Source organism: Scyliorhinus canicula, chromosome 2 (genome assembly GCF_902713615.1).
Source record: "Scyliorhinus canicula chromosome 2, sScyCan1.1, whole genome shotgun sequence".
Taxonomy (NCBI): domain Eukaryota; kingdom Metazoa; phylum Chordata; class Chondrichthyes; order Carcharhiniformes; family Scyliorhinidae; genus Scyliorhinus; species Scyliorhinus canicula.
In genome coordinates, this window is record NC_052147.1 from 264738108 (window position 1) to 264754065 (window position 15958).

Below are 15958 nucleotides of genomic sequence, written 5' to 3' on the forward strand. Positions count from 1 at the left end.
ACCCACTTCGGTCGACCTTCGTGACCCACTCCGGCCGACCTTCCCGACCCGCTCCAATCAACCTTCGTGACCCACTCCGGCCGACTTTCCGGACCCACTCCGGCCGACCTTCCCGACCCACTCCGGCCGACCTTCCAGACCCACTCTGGCCGACCTTCCGGATCCACTCTGGCCGACCAATTACATTTGTACTTGATTCGGCTATTCATCAACAAATTTTACATAGCGAACAAAATCAGGAAAGCGACCATTAAACAGAAGAGTCCCATAGCTTCAGACAAGGCAAATCCAAGTATAGCATAGGAGAATAACTGCTGCTTCAGAGATGGATTTCTGGCATAGCCAATAATAAGACTACCAAAAACGGTTCCAATTCCAGCCCCAGAACCTGCCACTCCGACTGTGGCAGCTCCAGCATCAATAAACTTTGCAGCAGTGTCAATATCCGCCCTTGTAGCACTTGTCTGAAGCACTCTGAACACTTCTTAAATAAATGAATTCTTGCTCCGCGTCCTTCTCAAAAGTGTTGTGTTTCCCATTTCAAACCGAGCCTCTGGTGTGAACATGACTGACATGGAAAGTGGTCTGTACAAAGCTCCAGATCCATAGCGAACCGCTGCTGCGGCCGGGGCCAGCTTGGTGGCGGTGAAACGCTGCTGCGGCCGGGGCCAGCTTGGTGGCGGTGAAACGCTGCTGCGGCCGGGGCCAGCTTGGTGGCGGTGCTGCGGCCGGGGCCAGCTTGGTGGCGGTGAAACGCTGCGGCGGCCGGGGCCAGCTTGGTGGTGGTGAAACGCCGCTGCGGCCGGGGCCAGCTTGGTGGCGGTGCTGCGGCCGGGGCCAGCTTGGTGGCGGTGCTGCGGCCGGGGCCAGCTTGGTGGCGGTGAAACGCTGCTGCGGCCGGGGCCAGCTTGGTGGCGGTGAAACGCTGCTGCAGCCGGGGCCAGCTTGGTGGCGGTGAAACGTTGCTGCGGCCGGGGCCAGCTTGGTGGCGGTGAAACGTTGCTGCGGCCGGGGCCAGCTTGGTGGCGGTGAAACGCTGCTGCGGCCGGGGCCAGCTTGGTGGCGGGGAAACGCTGCTGCGGCCGGGGCCAGCTTGGTGGCGGTGAAACGCTGCTGCGGCCGGGGCCAGCTTGGTGGCGTTGCTGCGGCCGGGGCCAGCTTGGTGGCGGTGCTGCGGCCGGGGCCAGCTTGGTGGCGTTGCTGCGGCCGGGGCCAGCTTGGTGGCGGTGCTGCGGCCGGGGCCAGCTTGGTGGCGTTGCTGCGGCCGGGGCCAGCTTGGTGGCGGTGCTGCGGCCGGGGCCAGCTTGGTGGCGGTGCTGCGGCCGGGGCCAGCTTGGTGGCGGTGCTGCGGCCGGGGCCAGCTTGGTGGCGGTGAAACGTTGCTGCGGCCGGGGCCAGCTTGGTGGCGGTGCTGCGGCCGGGGCCAGCTTGGTGGCGTTGCTGCGGCCGGGGCCAGCTTGGTGGCGGTGCTGCGGCCGGGGCCAGCTTGGTGGCGGTGCTGCGGCCGGGGCCAGCTTGGTGGCGGTGCTGCGGCCGGGGCCAGCTTGGTGGCGGTGAAACGCTGCTGCGGCCGGGGCCAGCTTGGTGGCGGTGCTGCGGCCGGGGCCAGCTTGGTGGCGGTGCTGCGGCCGGGACCAGCTTGGTGGCGGTGCTGCGGCCGGGGCCAGCTTGGTGGCGGTGCTGCGGCCGGGGCCAGCTTGGTGGCGGTGAACATTGCAGCGGTGCAAAGGGTCAAATCCCGACGGTGCCCCCCAGCAGAGACTGACAAAAAAAATCCGGCCGCCCTTCATGACCCACTCCAGCCGACCTTCCCGACCCACTCCGGCCGAACTTCCGGAGCCACTCCGGCCGACCTTCCCGACCCACACCGGCCGACCTTTGGGACCCACTCCAGCCGACCTTCCCGACATGCTCCGGCCGACCTTTGGGACCCACTCCAGCCGACCTTCCCGACCCACTCCGGCCGACCTTTGGGACCCACTCCAGCCGACCTTCCCGACCCACTCCGGCCGACCTTTGGGACCCACTCCAGCCGACCTTCCCGACCCACTCCGATCAACCTTCGTGACCCATTCCGGCCGACCTTCACGGCCCACTCCGGCCGAACTTCCGGAGCCACTCCGGCCGACCTTCCAGACCCACTCCGGCCGACCTTTGGGACCCACTCCGGCCGACCTTCCCGTCCCACTCCGGCCGACCTTCCCGACCCACTCCGGCCGACCTTCCCGACCCACTCCGGCCGACCTGCCCGACCCACTCCGGCCGACCTTCCGGACCCACTCTGTCTGACCTTCCGGATCCACTCCCGCCGACCTTCGTGACCCACTCCGGCCGACCTTCCCGACCACTCCGGCCGACCTTCGCGACCCACTCCGGCCGATCTTCGCGATCCGCTCCGGCCCGACCTTCGTAACCCTCTCCAGCCGACCTTCCCGACCCACTCCAGCCGACCTTCCCGACATGCTCCGGTCAACCTTCGTGACCCACTCCTGCCGACCTTCCCGACCCACTCCGGCCGACCTTTGGGACCCACTCCGGCCGACCTTCCCGACCCACTCCGATCAACCTTCGTGACCCATTCCGGCCGACCTTCACGGCCCACTCCGGCCGAACTTCCGGAGCCACTCCGGCCGACCTTCCAGACCCACTCCGGCCGACCTTCCAGACCCACTCCGGCCGACCTTTGAGACCCACTCCGGCCGACCTTCCTGTCCCACTCCGGCCGACCTTCCCGTCCCACTCCGGCCGACCTTCGTGACCCACTCCGGCCGACCTTCGCGACCCACTCCGGCCGATCTTCGCAATCCGCTCCGGCCTGACCTTCGTAACCCTCTCCAGCCGACCTTCCCGACCCACTCCAGCCGACCTTCCCGACATGCTCCGGTCAACCTTCGTGACCCACTGCTGCCGACCTTCCCGACCCACTCCGGCCGACCTTCGTGACCCACTCCGGCCGACCTTCCCGACCCAGTCCGGCCGACCTTCCCGACCCACTCCGATCAAGCTTCGCGACCCACTCCGGCCGAACTTCCAGAGCCACTCCAGCCGACCTTCCAGACCCACTGCGGCCGACCTTCGTGACCCACTCCGGCCGATTTTCCCGACCCACTCCGGCCGACCTTTGGGACCCACTCCGGCTGACCTTCCCGACCCACTTCGGTCGACCTTCGTGACCCACTCCGGCCGACCTTCCCGACCCGCTCCGATCAACCTTCGTGACCCACTCCGGCCGACTTTCCGGACCCACTCCGGCCGACCTTCGCGACCCACCTTGGCCGACCTTCCAGACCCACTCTGGCCGACCTTCCGGATCCACTCTGGCCGACCAATTACATTTGTACTTGATTCGGCTATTCATCAACAAATTTTACATAGCAAACAAAATCAGGAAAGCGACCATTAAACAGAAGAGTCCCATAGCTTCAGACAAGGCAAATCCAAGTATAGCATAGGAGAATAACTGCTGCTTCAGAGATGGATTTCTGGCATAGCCAATAATAAGACTACCAAAAACGGTTCCAATTCTAGCCCCAGAACCTGCCACTCCGACTGTGGCAGCTCCAGCATCAATAAACTTTGCAGCAGTGTCAATATCCGCCCTTGTAGCACTTGTCTGAAGCTCTCTGAACACTTCTTAAATAAATGAATTCTTGCTCCGCGTCCTTCTCAAAAGTGTTGTGTTTCCCATTTCAAACCGAGCCTCTGGTGTGAACATGACTGACATGGAAAGTGGTCTGTACAAAGCTCCAGATCCATAGCGAACCGCTGCTGCGGCCGGGGCCAGCTTGGTGGCGGTGAAACGCTGCTGCGGCCGGGGCCAGCTTGGTGGCGGTGAAACGCTGCTGCGGCCGGGGCCAGCTTGGTGGCGGTGAAACGCTGCTGCGGCCGGGGCCAGCTTGGTGGCGGTGAAACGCTGCTGCGGCCGGGACCAGCTTGGTGGCGGTGAAACGCTGCTGCGGCCGGGGCCAGCTTGGTGGCGGTGCTGCGGCCGGGGCCAGCTTGGTGGCGGTGCTGCGGCCGGGGCCAGCTTGGTGGCGGTGCTGCGGCCGGGGCCAGCTTGGTGGCGGTGAAATGCTGCTGCGGCCGGGGCCAGCTTGGTGGCGGTGAAACGCTGCTGCGGCCGGGGCCAGCTTGGTGGCGGTGAAACGCTGCTGCGGCCGGGGCCAGCTTGGTGGCGGTGAAACGCTGCTGCGGCCGGGGCCAGCTTGGTGGCGGTGCTGCGGCCGGGGCCAGCTTGGTGGCGGTGAACATGGCAGCGGTGCAAAGGGTCAAATCCCGACGGTGCCCCCCAGCAGAGACTGACAAAAAAATCCGGCCGCCCTTCATGACCCACTCCAGCCGACCTTCCCGACCCACTCCGGCCGAACTTCCGGAGCCACTCCGGCCGACCTTCCCGACCCACACCGGCCGACCTTTGGGACCCACTCCAGCCGACCTTCCCGACCCACACCGGCCGACCTTTGGGACCCACTCCAGCCGACCTTCCCGACATGCTCCGGCCGACCTTTGGGACCCACTCCAGCCGACCTTCCCGACCCACTCCGGCCGACCTTTGGGACCCACTCCAGCCGACCTTCCCGACCCACTCCGATCAACCTTCGTGACCCATTCCGGCCGACCTTCACGGCCCACTCCGGCCGAACTTCCGGAGCCACTCCGGCCGAACTACCAGACCCACTCCGGCCGACCTTCGGGACCCACTCCGGCCGACCTTCCCGTCCCACTCCGGCCGACCTTCCCGACCCACTCCGGCCGACCTTCCCGACCCACTCCGGCCGACCTCCGCGACCCACTCCGGCCGACCTTCCGGACCCACCCTGTCTGACCTTCCGGATCCACTCCCGCCGACCTTCGTGACCCACTCCGGCCGACCTTCCCGACCACTCCGGCCGACCTTCCCGACCCACTCCGATCAACCTTCGTGACCCATTCCGGCCGACCTTCACGGCCCACTCCGGCCGAACTTCCGGAGCCACTCCGGCCGAACTACCAGACCCACTCCGGCCGACCTTTGGGACCCACTCCGGCCGACCTTCCCGTCCCACTCCGGCCGACCTTCCCGACCCACTCCGGCCGACCTTCCCGACCCACTCCGGCCGACCTGCCCGACCCACTCCGGCCGACCTTCCGGACCCACTCTGTCTGACCTTCCGGATCCACTCCCGCCGACCTTCGTGACCCACTCCGGCCGACCTTCCCGACCACTCCGGCCGACCTTCGCGACCCACTCCGGCCGATCTTCGCGATCCGCTCCGGCCCGACCTTCGTAACCCTCTCCAGCCGACCTTCCCGACCCACTCCAGCCGACCTTCCCGACATGCTCCGGTCAACCTTCGTGACCCACTCCTGCCGACCTTCCCGACCCACTCCGGCCGACCTTTGGGACCCACTCCGGCCGACCTTCCCGACCCACTCCGATCAACCTTCGTGACCCATTCCGGCCGACCTTCACGGCCCACTCCGGCCGAACTTCCGGAGCCACTCCGGCCGACCTTCGCGACCCACTCCGGCCGATCTTCGCAATCCGCTCCGGCCTGACCTTCGTAACCCTCTCCAGCCGACCTTCCCGACCCACTCCAGCCGACCTTCCCGACATGCACCGGTCAACCTTCGTGACCCACTGCTGCCGACCTTCCCGACCCACTCCGGCCGACCTTCGTGACCCACTCCGGCCGACCTTCCCGACCCAGTCCGGCCGACCTTCCCGACCCACTCCGATCAAGCTTCGCGACCCACTCCGGCCGAACTTCCAGAGCCACTCCAGCCGACCTTCCAGACCCACTCCGGCCGATTTTCCCGACCCACTCCGGCCGACCTTTGGGACCCACTCCGGCTGACCTTCCCGACCCACTCCGGCTGACCTTCCCGACCCACTTCGGCTGACCTTCCCGACCCACTTCAGTCGACCTTCGTGACCCACTCCGGCCGACCTTCCCGACCCGCTCCGATCAACCTTCGTGACCCACTCCGGCCGACTTTCCGGACCCACTCCGGCCGACCTTCGCGACCCACCTTGGCCGACCTTCCAGACCCACTCTGGCCGACCTTCCGGATCCACTCTGGCCGACCAATTACATTTGTACTTGATTCGGCTATTCATCAACAAATTTTACATAGCAAACAAAATCAGGAAAGCGACCATTAAACAGAAGAGTCCCATAGCTTCAGACAAGGCAAATCCAAGTATAGCATAGGAGAATAACATCTGCTTCAGAGATGGATTTCTGGCATAGCCAATAATAAGACTACCAAAAACGGTTCCAATTCCAGCCCCAGAACCTGCCACTCCGACTGTGGCAGCTCCAGCATCAATAAACTTTGCAGCAGTGTCAATATCCGCCCTTGTAGCACTTGTCTGAAGCTCTCTGAACACTTCTTAAATAAATGAATTCTTGCTCCGCGTCCTTCTCAAAGGTGTTGTGTTTCCCATTTCAAACCGAGCCTCTGGTGTGAACATGACTGACATGGAAAGTGGTCTGTACAAAGCTCCAGATCCATAGCGAACCGCTGCTGCGGCCGGGTCCAGCTTGGTGGCGGTGAAACGCTGCTGCGGCCGGGGCCAGCTTGGTGGCGGTGAAACGCTGCTGCGGCCGGGGCCAGCTTGGTGGCGGTGAAACGCTGCTGCGGCCGGGGCCAGCTTGGTGGCGGTGAAACGCTGCTGCGGCCGGGACCAGCTTGGTGGCGGTGAAACGCTGCTGCGGCCGGGGCCAGCTTGGTGGCGGTGCTGCGGCCGGGGCCAGCTTGGTGGCGGTGAACATGGCAGCGGTGCAAAGGGTCAAATCCCGACGGTGCCCCCCAGCAGAGACTGACAAAAAAAATCCGGCCGCCCTTCATGACCCACTCCAGCCGACCTTCCCGACCCACTCCGGCCGACCTTCCGGAGCCACTCCGGCCGACCTTCCCGACCCACTCCGGCCGACCTTTGGGACCCACTCCAGCCGACCTTCCCGACCCACACCGGCCGACCTTTGGGACCCACTCCAGCCGACCTTCCCGACATGCTCCGGCCGACCTTTGGGACCCACTCCAGCCGACCTTCCCGACCCACTCCGGCCGACCTTTGGGACCCACTCCAGCCGACCTTCCCGACCCACTCCGATCAACCTTCGTGACCCATTCCGGCCGACCTTCACGGCCCACTCCGGCCGAACTTCCGGAGCCACTCCGGCCGAACTACCAGACCCACTCCGGCCGACCTTTGGGACCCACTCCGGCCGACTTTCCCGTCCCACTCCGGCCGACCTTCCCGACCCACTCCGGCCGACCTTCCCGACCCACTCCGGCCGACCTGCCCGACCCACTCCGGCCGACCTTCCGGACCCACTCTGTCTGACCTTCCGGATCCACTCCCGCCGACCTTCGTGACCCACTCCGGCCGACCTTCCCGACCACTCCGGCCGACCTTCCCGACCCACTCCGATCAACCTTCGTGACCCATTCCGGCCGACCTTCACGGCCCACTCCGGCCGAACTTCCGGAGCCACTCCGGCCGAACTACCAGACCCACTCCGGCCGACCTTTGGGACCCACTCCGGCCGACCTTCCCGACCCACTCCGGCCGACCTTCCCGACCCACTCCGGCCGACCTTCCCGACCCACTCCGGCCGACCTTCCCGACCCACTCCGGCCGACCTTCCGGACCCACTCTGTCTGACCTTCCGGATCCACTCCCGCCGACCTTCGTGACCCACTCCGGCCGACCTTCCCGACCACTCCGGCCGACCTTCGCGACCCACTCCGGCCGATCTTCGCGATCCGCTCCGGCCCGACCTTCGTAACCCTCTCCAGCCGACCTTCCCGACCCACTCCAGCCGACCTTCCCGACATGCTCCGGTCAACCTTCGTGACCCACTCCTGCCGACCTTCCCGACCCACTCCGGCCGACCTTTGGGACCCACTCCGGCCGACCTTCCCGACCCACTCCGATCAACCTTCGTGACCCATTCCGGCCGACCTTCACGGCCCACTCCGGCCGAACTTCCGGAGCCACTCCGGCCGACCTTCGCGACCCACTCCGGCCGATCTTCGCAATCCGCTCCGGCCTGACCTTCGTAACCCTCTCCAGCCGACCTTCCCGACCCTCTCCAGCCGACCTTCCCGACATGCTCCGGTCAACCTTCGTGACCCACTGCTGCCGACCTTCCCGACCCACTCCGGCCGACCTTCGTGACCCACTCCGGCCGACCTTCCCGACCCAGTCCGGCCGACCTTCCCGACCCACTCCGATCAAGCTTCGCGACCCACTCCGGCCGAACTTCCAGAGCCACTCCAGCCGACCTTCCAGACCCACTGCGGCCGACCTTCCCGACCCACTCCAGCCGACCTTCGTGACCCACTCCGGCCGATTTTCCCGACCCACTCCGGCCGACCTTTGGGACCCACTCCGGCTGACCTTCCCGACCCACTCCGGCTGACCTTCCCGACCCACTTCGGCTGACCTTCCCGACCCACTTCGGTCGACCTTCGTGACCCACTCCGGCCGACCTTCCCGACCCGCTCCGATCAACCTTCGTGACCCACTCCGGCCGACTTTCCGGACCCACTCCGGCCGACCTTCGCGACCCACCTTGGCCGACCTTCCAGACCCACTCTGGCCGACCTTCCGGATCCACTCTGGCCGACCAATTACATTTGTACTTGATTCGGCTATTCATCAACAAATTTTACATAGCAAACAAAATCAGGAAAGCGACCATTAAACAGAAGAGTCCCATAGCTTCAGACAAGGCAAATCCAAGTATAGCATAGGAGAATAACATCTGCTTCAGAGATGGATTTCTGGCATAGCCAATAATAAGACTACCAAAAACGGTTCCAATTCCAGCCCCAGAACCTGCCACTCCGACTGTGGCAGCTCCAGCATCAATAAACTTTGCAGCAGTGTCAATATCCGCCCTTGTAGCACTTGTCTGAAGCTCTCTGAACACTTCTTAAATAAATGAATTCTTGCTCCGCGTCCTTCTCAAAGGTGTTGTGTTTCCCATTTCAAACCGAGCCTCTGGTGTGAACATGACTGACATGGAAAGTGGTCTGTACAAAGCTCCAGATCCATAGCGAACCGCTGCTGCGGCCGGGTCCAGCTTGGTGGCGGTGAAACGCTGCTGCGGCCGGGGCCAGCTTGGTGGCGGTGAAACGCTGCTGCGGCCGGGGGCAGCTTGGTGGCGGTGAAACGCTGCTGCGGCCGGGGCCAGCTTGGTGGCGGTGAAACGCTGCTGCGGCCGGGACCAGCTTGGTGGCGGTGAAACGCTGCTGCGGCCGGGGCCAGCTTGGTGGCGTGTGCTGCGGCCGGGGCCAGCTTGGTGGCGTTGCTGCGGCCGGGGCCAGCTTGGTGGCGGTGCTGCGGCCGGGGCCAGCTTGGTGGCGGTGAAACGTTGCTGCGGCCGGGGCCAGCTTGGTGGCGGTGAAACGCTGCTGCGGCCGGGGCCAGCTTGGTGGCGGTGAAACGTTGCTGCGGCCGGGGCCAGCTTGGTGGCGGTGAAACGCTGCTGCGGCCGGGGCCAGCTTGGTGGCGGTGAAACGCTGCTGCGGCCGGGGCCAGCTTGGTGGCGGTGCTGCGGCCGGGGCCAGCTTGGTGGCGGTGCTGCCGCCGGGGCCAGCTTGGTGGCGTTGCTGCGGCCGGGGCCAGCTTGGTGGCGTTGCTGCGGCCGGGGCCAGCTTGGTGGCGGTGAAACGTTGCTGCGGCCGGGGCCAGCTTGGTGGCGGTGAAACGCTGCTGCGGCCGGGGCCAGCTTGGTGGCGGTGAAACGTTGCTGCGGCCGGGGCCAGCTTGGTGGCGGTGAAACGCTGCTGCGGCCGGGGCCAGCTTGGTGGCGGTGAAACGCTGCTGCGGCCGGGGCCAGCTTGGTGGCGGTGCTGCGGCCGGGGCCAGCTTGGTGGTGGGGCTGTGGCTGGGGCCAGCTTGGTGGCGGTGCTGCGGCCGGGGCCAGCTTGGTGGCGGTGCTGCGGCCGGGGCCAGCTTGGTGGCGGGGAAACGCTGCTGCGGCCGGGGCCAGCTTGGTGGCGGGGAAACGCTGCTGCGGCCGGGGCCAGCTTGGTGGCGGTGAAACGCTGCTGCGGCCGGGGCCAGCTTGGTGGCGGGGAAACGCTGCTGCGGCCGGGGCCAGCTTGGTGGCGGTGAAACGCCGCTGCGGCCGGGGCCAGCTTGGTGGCGGGGAAACGCCGCTGCGGCCGGGGCCAGCTTGGTGGCGGTGCTGCTGCCGGGGCCAGCTTGGTGGCGGTGAACATGGCAGCGGTGCAAAGGGTCAAATCCGGACGGTGCCCCCCAGCAGAGACTGACAAAAAAAACTCCAGCCGACCTTCCCGACCCACACCGGCCGACCTTTGGGACCCACTCCGGCCAACCTTCCCGACCCACTCCGATCAACCTTCGTGACCCACTCCGGCCGACCTTCCCGACCCACACCGGCCGACCTTTGGGACCCACTCCGGCCGACCTTCCCGACCCACTCCAATCAACCTTCCCGACCCAGTCCAACCGACCTTCGCAACCCACTCCGGCCGACCTTCCCGACCCACTCCTGCCGACCTTCGTGACCCAGTCCGACCGACCTTCGCAACCCACTCCGGCCGACCTTTGGGACCCACTCCTGCCGACCTTCGTGACCCACTCCGGCGGACCTTCGTGACCCACTCCGGCCGACTTTCGCGACCCACTCCGGCCGACCTTCGCGACCCACTCCGGCTGACCTTCGCGACCCGCTCCCGCCCGACCTTCGTGACCCACTCCGGCCAACCATCGCGACCCACTCCGGCCGACCTTCGCGACCCACTCCGGCTGACCTTCGCGACCCGCTCCCGCCCGACCTTCGCGACCCACTCCGGCCGACCTTCGCGACCCGCTCCGGCCCGACCTTCGTGACCCACTCTGGCCGACCTTCCCGACCCACTCCGGCCGACCACTCCGGCCGATCTTCACGACCCACTCCGGCCGAACTTCCGGAGCCACTCCGGCCGACCTTACGGACCCACTGCGGCCGACCTTCCCGACACACTCCGGCCGACCTTCGTGACCCACTCCGGCCGATTTTCCCGACCCACTCCGGCCGACCTTCCCGACCCACTCCGGCCGACCTTTGGGACCCACTCCGGCCGACCTTCCCGACCCACTTCGGTCGACCTTCGTGACCCACTCTGGCCGACCTTCCTGACCCGCTCCGATCAACCTTTGTGACCCACTCCAGCCGACCTTCACGACCCGCTCCGGCCGACCTTCACGACCCACTCTGGCCAAACTTCCGGAGCCACTCCGGCCGATCTTCGGAACCCACTGTGGCTGACCTTCCCGACCCACTTCGGCTGACCTTCCCGACCCACTTCGGTCGACCTTCGTGACCCACTCCGGCCGACCTTCCCGACCCGCTCCGATCAACCTTCGTGACCCACTCCGGCCGACTTTCCGGACCCACTCCGGCCGACCTTCGCGACCCACCTTGGCCGACCTTCCAGACCCACTCTGGCCGACCTTCCGGATCCACTCTGGCCGACCAATTACATTTGTACTTGATTCGGCTATTCATCAACAAATTTTACATAGCAAACAAAATCAGGAAAGCGACCATTAAACAGAAGAGTCCCATAGCTTCAGACAAGGCAAATCCAAGTATAGCATAGGAGAATAACATCTGCTTCAGAGATGGATTTCTGGCATAGCCAATAATAAGACTACCAAAAACGGTTCCAATTCCAGCCCCAGAACCTGCCACTCCGACTGTGGCAGCTCCAGCATCAATAAACTTTGCAGCAGTGTCAATATCCGCCCTTGTAGCACTTGTCTGAAGCTCTCTGAACACTTCTTAAATAAATGAATTCTTGCTCCGCGTCCTTCTCAAAGGTGTTGTGTTTCCCATTTCAAACCGAGCCTCTGGTGTGAACATGACTGACATGGAAAGTGGTCTGTACAAAGCTCCAGATCCATAGCGAACCGCTGCTGCGGCCGGGTCCAGCTTGGTGGCGGTGAAACGCTGCTGCGGCCGGGGCCAGCTTGGTGGCGGTGAAACGCTGCTGCGGCCGGGGCCAGCTTGGTGGCGGTGAAACGCTGCTGCGGCCGGGGCCAGCTTGGTGGCGGTGAAACGCTGCTGCGGCCGGGACCAGCTTGGTGGCGGTGAAACGCTGCTGCGGCCGGGGCCAGCTTGGTGGCGGTGCTGCGGCCGGGGCCAGCTTGGTGGCGGTGAACATGGCAGCGGTGCAAAGGGTCAAATCCCGACGGTGCCCCCCAGCAGAGACTGACAAAAAAAATCCGGCCGCCCTTCATGACCCACTCCAGCCGACCTTCCCGACCCACTCCGGCCGAACTTCCGGAGCCACTCCGGCCGACCTTCCCGACCCACACCGGCCGACCTTTGGGACCCACTCCAGCCGACCTTCCCGACCCACACCGGCCGACCTTTGGGACCCACTCCAGCCGACCTTCCCGACATGCTCCGGCCGACCTTTGGGACCCACTCCAGCCGACCTTCCCGACCCACTCCGGCCGACCTTTGGGACCCACTCCAGCCGACCTTCCCGACCCACTCCGGCCAACCTTCGTGACCCACTCCGGCCGACCTTCGCGACCCACTCCGGCCGACCTTCCGGAGCCACTCCGGCCGACCTTCCCGACCCACTCCGGCCGACCCTCGGGACCCACTCCGGCCGACCTTCCCGACCCACTCCGGCCGACCTTCCCGACCCACTCCGGCCGACCTTCCCGACCCACTCCGGCCGACCTTCGCGACCCACTCCGGCCGACCTTCCGGACCCACTCCGGCCGACCTTCCGGACCCACTCCCGCCGACCTTCGTGACCCACTCCGGCCGACCTTCCCGACCACTCCGGCCGACCTTCCCGACCCACTCCGATCAACCTTCGTGACCCATTCCGGCCGACCTTCACGGCCCACTCCGGCCGAACTTCCGGAGCCACTCCGGCCGACCTTCCCGACCCACTCCGGCCGACCTTCGGGACCCACTCCGGCCGACCTTCCCGACCCACTCCGGCCGACCTTCCCGACCCACTCCGGCCGACCTTCCCGACCCACTCCGGCCGACCTTCCCGACCCACTCCGGCCGACCTTCCGGACCCACTCTGTCTGACCTTCCGGATCCACTCCCGCCGACCTTCGTGACCCACTCCGGCCGACCTTCCCGACCACTCCGGCCGACCTTCGCGACCCACTCCGGCCGATCTTCGCGATCCGCTCCGGCCCGACCTTCGTAACCCTCTCCAGCCGACCTTCCCGACCCACTCCAGCCGACCTTCCCGACATGCTCCGGTCAACCTTCGTGACCCACTCCTGCCGACCTTCCCGACCCACTCCGGCCGACCTTCGGGACCCACTCCGGCCGACCTTCCCGACCCACTCCGATCAACCTTCGTGACCCATTCCGGCCGACCTTCACGGCCCACTCCGGCCGAACTTCCGGAGCCACTCCGGCCGACCTTCGCGACCCACTCCGGCCGATCTTCGCAATCCGCTCCGGCCTGACCTTCGTAACCCTCTCCAGCCGACCTTCCCGACCCACTCCAGCCGACCTTCCCGACATGCTCCGGTCAACCTTCGTGACCCACTGCTGCCGACCTTCCCGACCCACTCCGGCCGACCTTCGTGACCCACTCCGGCCGACCTTCCCGACCCAGTCCGGCCGACCTTCCCGACCCACTCCGATCAAGCTTCGCGACCCACTCCGGCCGAACTTCCAGAGCCACTCCAGCCGACCTTCCAGACCCACTGCGGCCGACCTTCCCGACCCACTCCAGCCGACCTTCGTGACCCACTCCGGCCGATTTTCCCGACCCACTCCGGCCGACCTTTGGGACCCACTCCGGCTGACCTTCCCGACCCACTCCGGCTGACCTTCCCGACCCACTTCGGCTGACCTTCCCGACCCACTTCGGTCGACCTTCGTGACCCACTCCGGCCGACCTTCCCGACCCGCTCCGATCAACCTTCGTGACCCACTCCGGCCGACTTTCCGGACCCACTCCGGCCGACCTTCGCGACCCACCTTGGCCGACCTTCCAGACCCACTCTGGCCGACCTTCCGGATCCACTCTGGCCGACCAATTACATTTGTACTTGATTCGGCTATTCATCAACAAATTTTACATAGCAAACAAAATCAGGAAAGCGACCATTAAACAGAAGAGTCCCATAGCTTCAGACAAGGCAAATCCAAGTATAGCATAGGAGAATAACATCTGCTTCAGAGATGGATTTCTGGCATAGCCAATAATAAGACTACCAAAAACGGTTCCAATTCCAGCCCCAGAACCTGCCACTCCGACTGTGGCAGCTCCAGCATCAATAAACTTTGCAGCAGTGTCAATATCCGCCCTTGTAGCACTTGTCTGAAGCTCTCTGAACACTTCTTAAATAAATGAATTCTTGCTCCGCGTCCTTCTCAAAGGTGTTGTGTTTCCCATTTCAAACCGAGCCTCTGGTGTGAACATGACTGACATGGAAAGTGGTCTGTACAAAGCTCCAGATCCATAGCGAACCGCTGCTGCGGCCGGGTCCAGCTTGGTGGCGGTGAAACGCTGCTGCGGCCGGGGCCAGCTTGGTGGCGGTGAAACGCTGCTGCGGCCGGGGCCAGCTTGGTGGCGGTGAAACGCTGCTGCGGCCGGGGCCAGCTTGGTGGCGGTGAAACGCTGCTGCGGCCGGGACCAGCTTGGTGGCGGTGAAACGCTGCTGCGGCCGGGGCCAGCTTGGTGGCGGTGCTGCGGCCGGGGCCAGCTTGGTGGCGTTGCTGCGGCCGGGGCCAGCTTGGTGGCGGTGCTGCGGCCGGGGCCAGCTTGGTGGCGGTGAAACGTTGCTGCGGCCGGGGCCAGCTTGGTGGCGGTGAAACGCTGCTGCGGCCGGGGCCAGCTTGGTGGCGGTGAAACGTTGCTGCGGCCGGGGCCAGCTTGGTGGCGGTGAAACGCTGCTGCGGCCGGGGCCAGCTTGGTGGCGGTGAAACGCTGCTGCGGCCGGGGCCAGCTTGGTGGCGGTGAAACGCTGCTGCGGCCGGGGCCAGCTTGGTGGCGGTGCTGCCGCCGGGGCCAGCTTGGTGGCGGTGCTGCGGCCGGGGCCAGCTTGGTGGCGGTGCTGCCGCCGGGGCCAGCTTGGTGGCGTTGCTGCGGCCGGGGCCAGCTTGGTGGCGTTGCTGCGGCCGGGGCCAGCTTGGTGGCGGTGAAACGTTGCTGCGGCCGGGGCCAGCTTGGTGGCGGTGAAACGCTGCTGCGGCCGGGGCCAGCTTGGTGGCGGTGAAACGTTGCTGCGGCCGGGGCCAGCTTGGTGGCGGTGAAACGCTGCTGCGGCCGGGGCCAGCTTGGTGGCGGTGAAACGCTGCTGCGGCCGGGGCCAGCTTGGTGGCGGTGCTGCGGCCGGGGCCAGCTTGGTGGTGGGGCTGTGGCTGGGGCCAGCTTGGTGGCGGTGCTGCGGCCGGGGCCAGCTTGGTGGCGGTGCTGCGGCCGGGGCCAGCTTGGTGGCGGTGCTGCGGCCGGGGCCAGCTTGGTGGCGGTGAAACGTTGCTGCGGCCGGGGCCAGCTTGGTGGCGGTGCTGCGGCCGGGGCCAGCTTGGTGGCGGGGAAACGCTGCTGCGGCCGGGGCCAGCTTGGTGGCGGGGAAACGCTGCTGCGGCCGGGGCCAGCTTGGTGGCGGTGAAACGCTGCTGCGGCCGGGGCCAGCTTGGTGGCGGGGAAACGCTGCTGCGGCCGGGGCCAGCTTGGTGGCGGTGAAACGCCGCTGCGGCCGGGGCCAGCTTGGTGGCGGGGAAACGCCGCTGCGGCCGGGGCCAGCTTGGTGGCGGTGCTGCTGCCGGGGCCAGCTTGGTGGCGGTGAACATGGCAGCGGTGCAAAGGGTCAAATCCGGACGGTGCCCCCCAGCATAGACTGACAAAAAAAACTCCAGCCGACCTTCCCGACCCACACCGGCCGACCTTTGGGACCCACTCCGGCCAACCTTCCCGACCCACTCCGATCAACCTTCGTGACCCACTCCGG

The 15958-nt window shown here is 65.8% G+C and overlaps 1 pseudogene; it reads right to left on the reverse strand.

Annotated features, from left to right (window-relative positions):
• Nucleotides 1-216: 216 nt before the first annotated feature.
• LOC119962325 overlaps nt 217-15958 on the reverse strand; it is a 34358-nt pseudogene continuing 18616 nt past the window's right edge.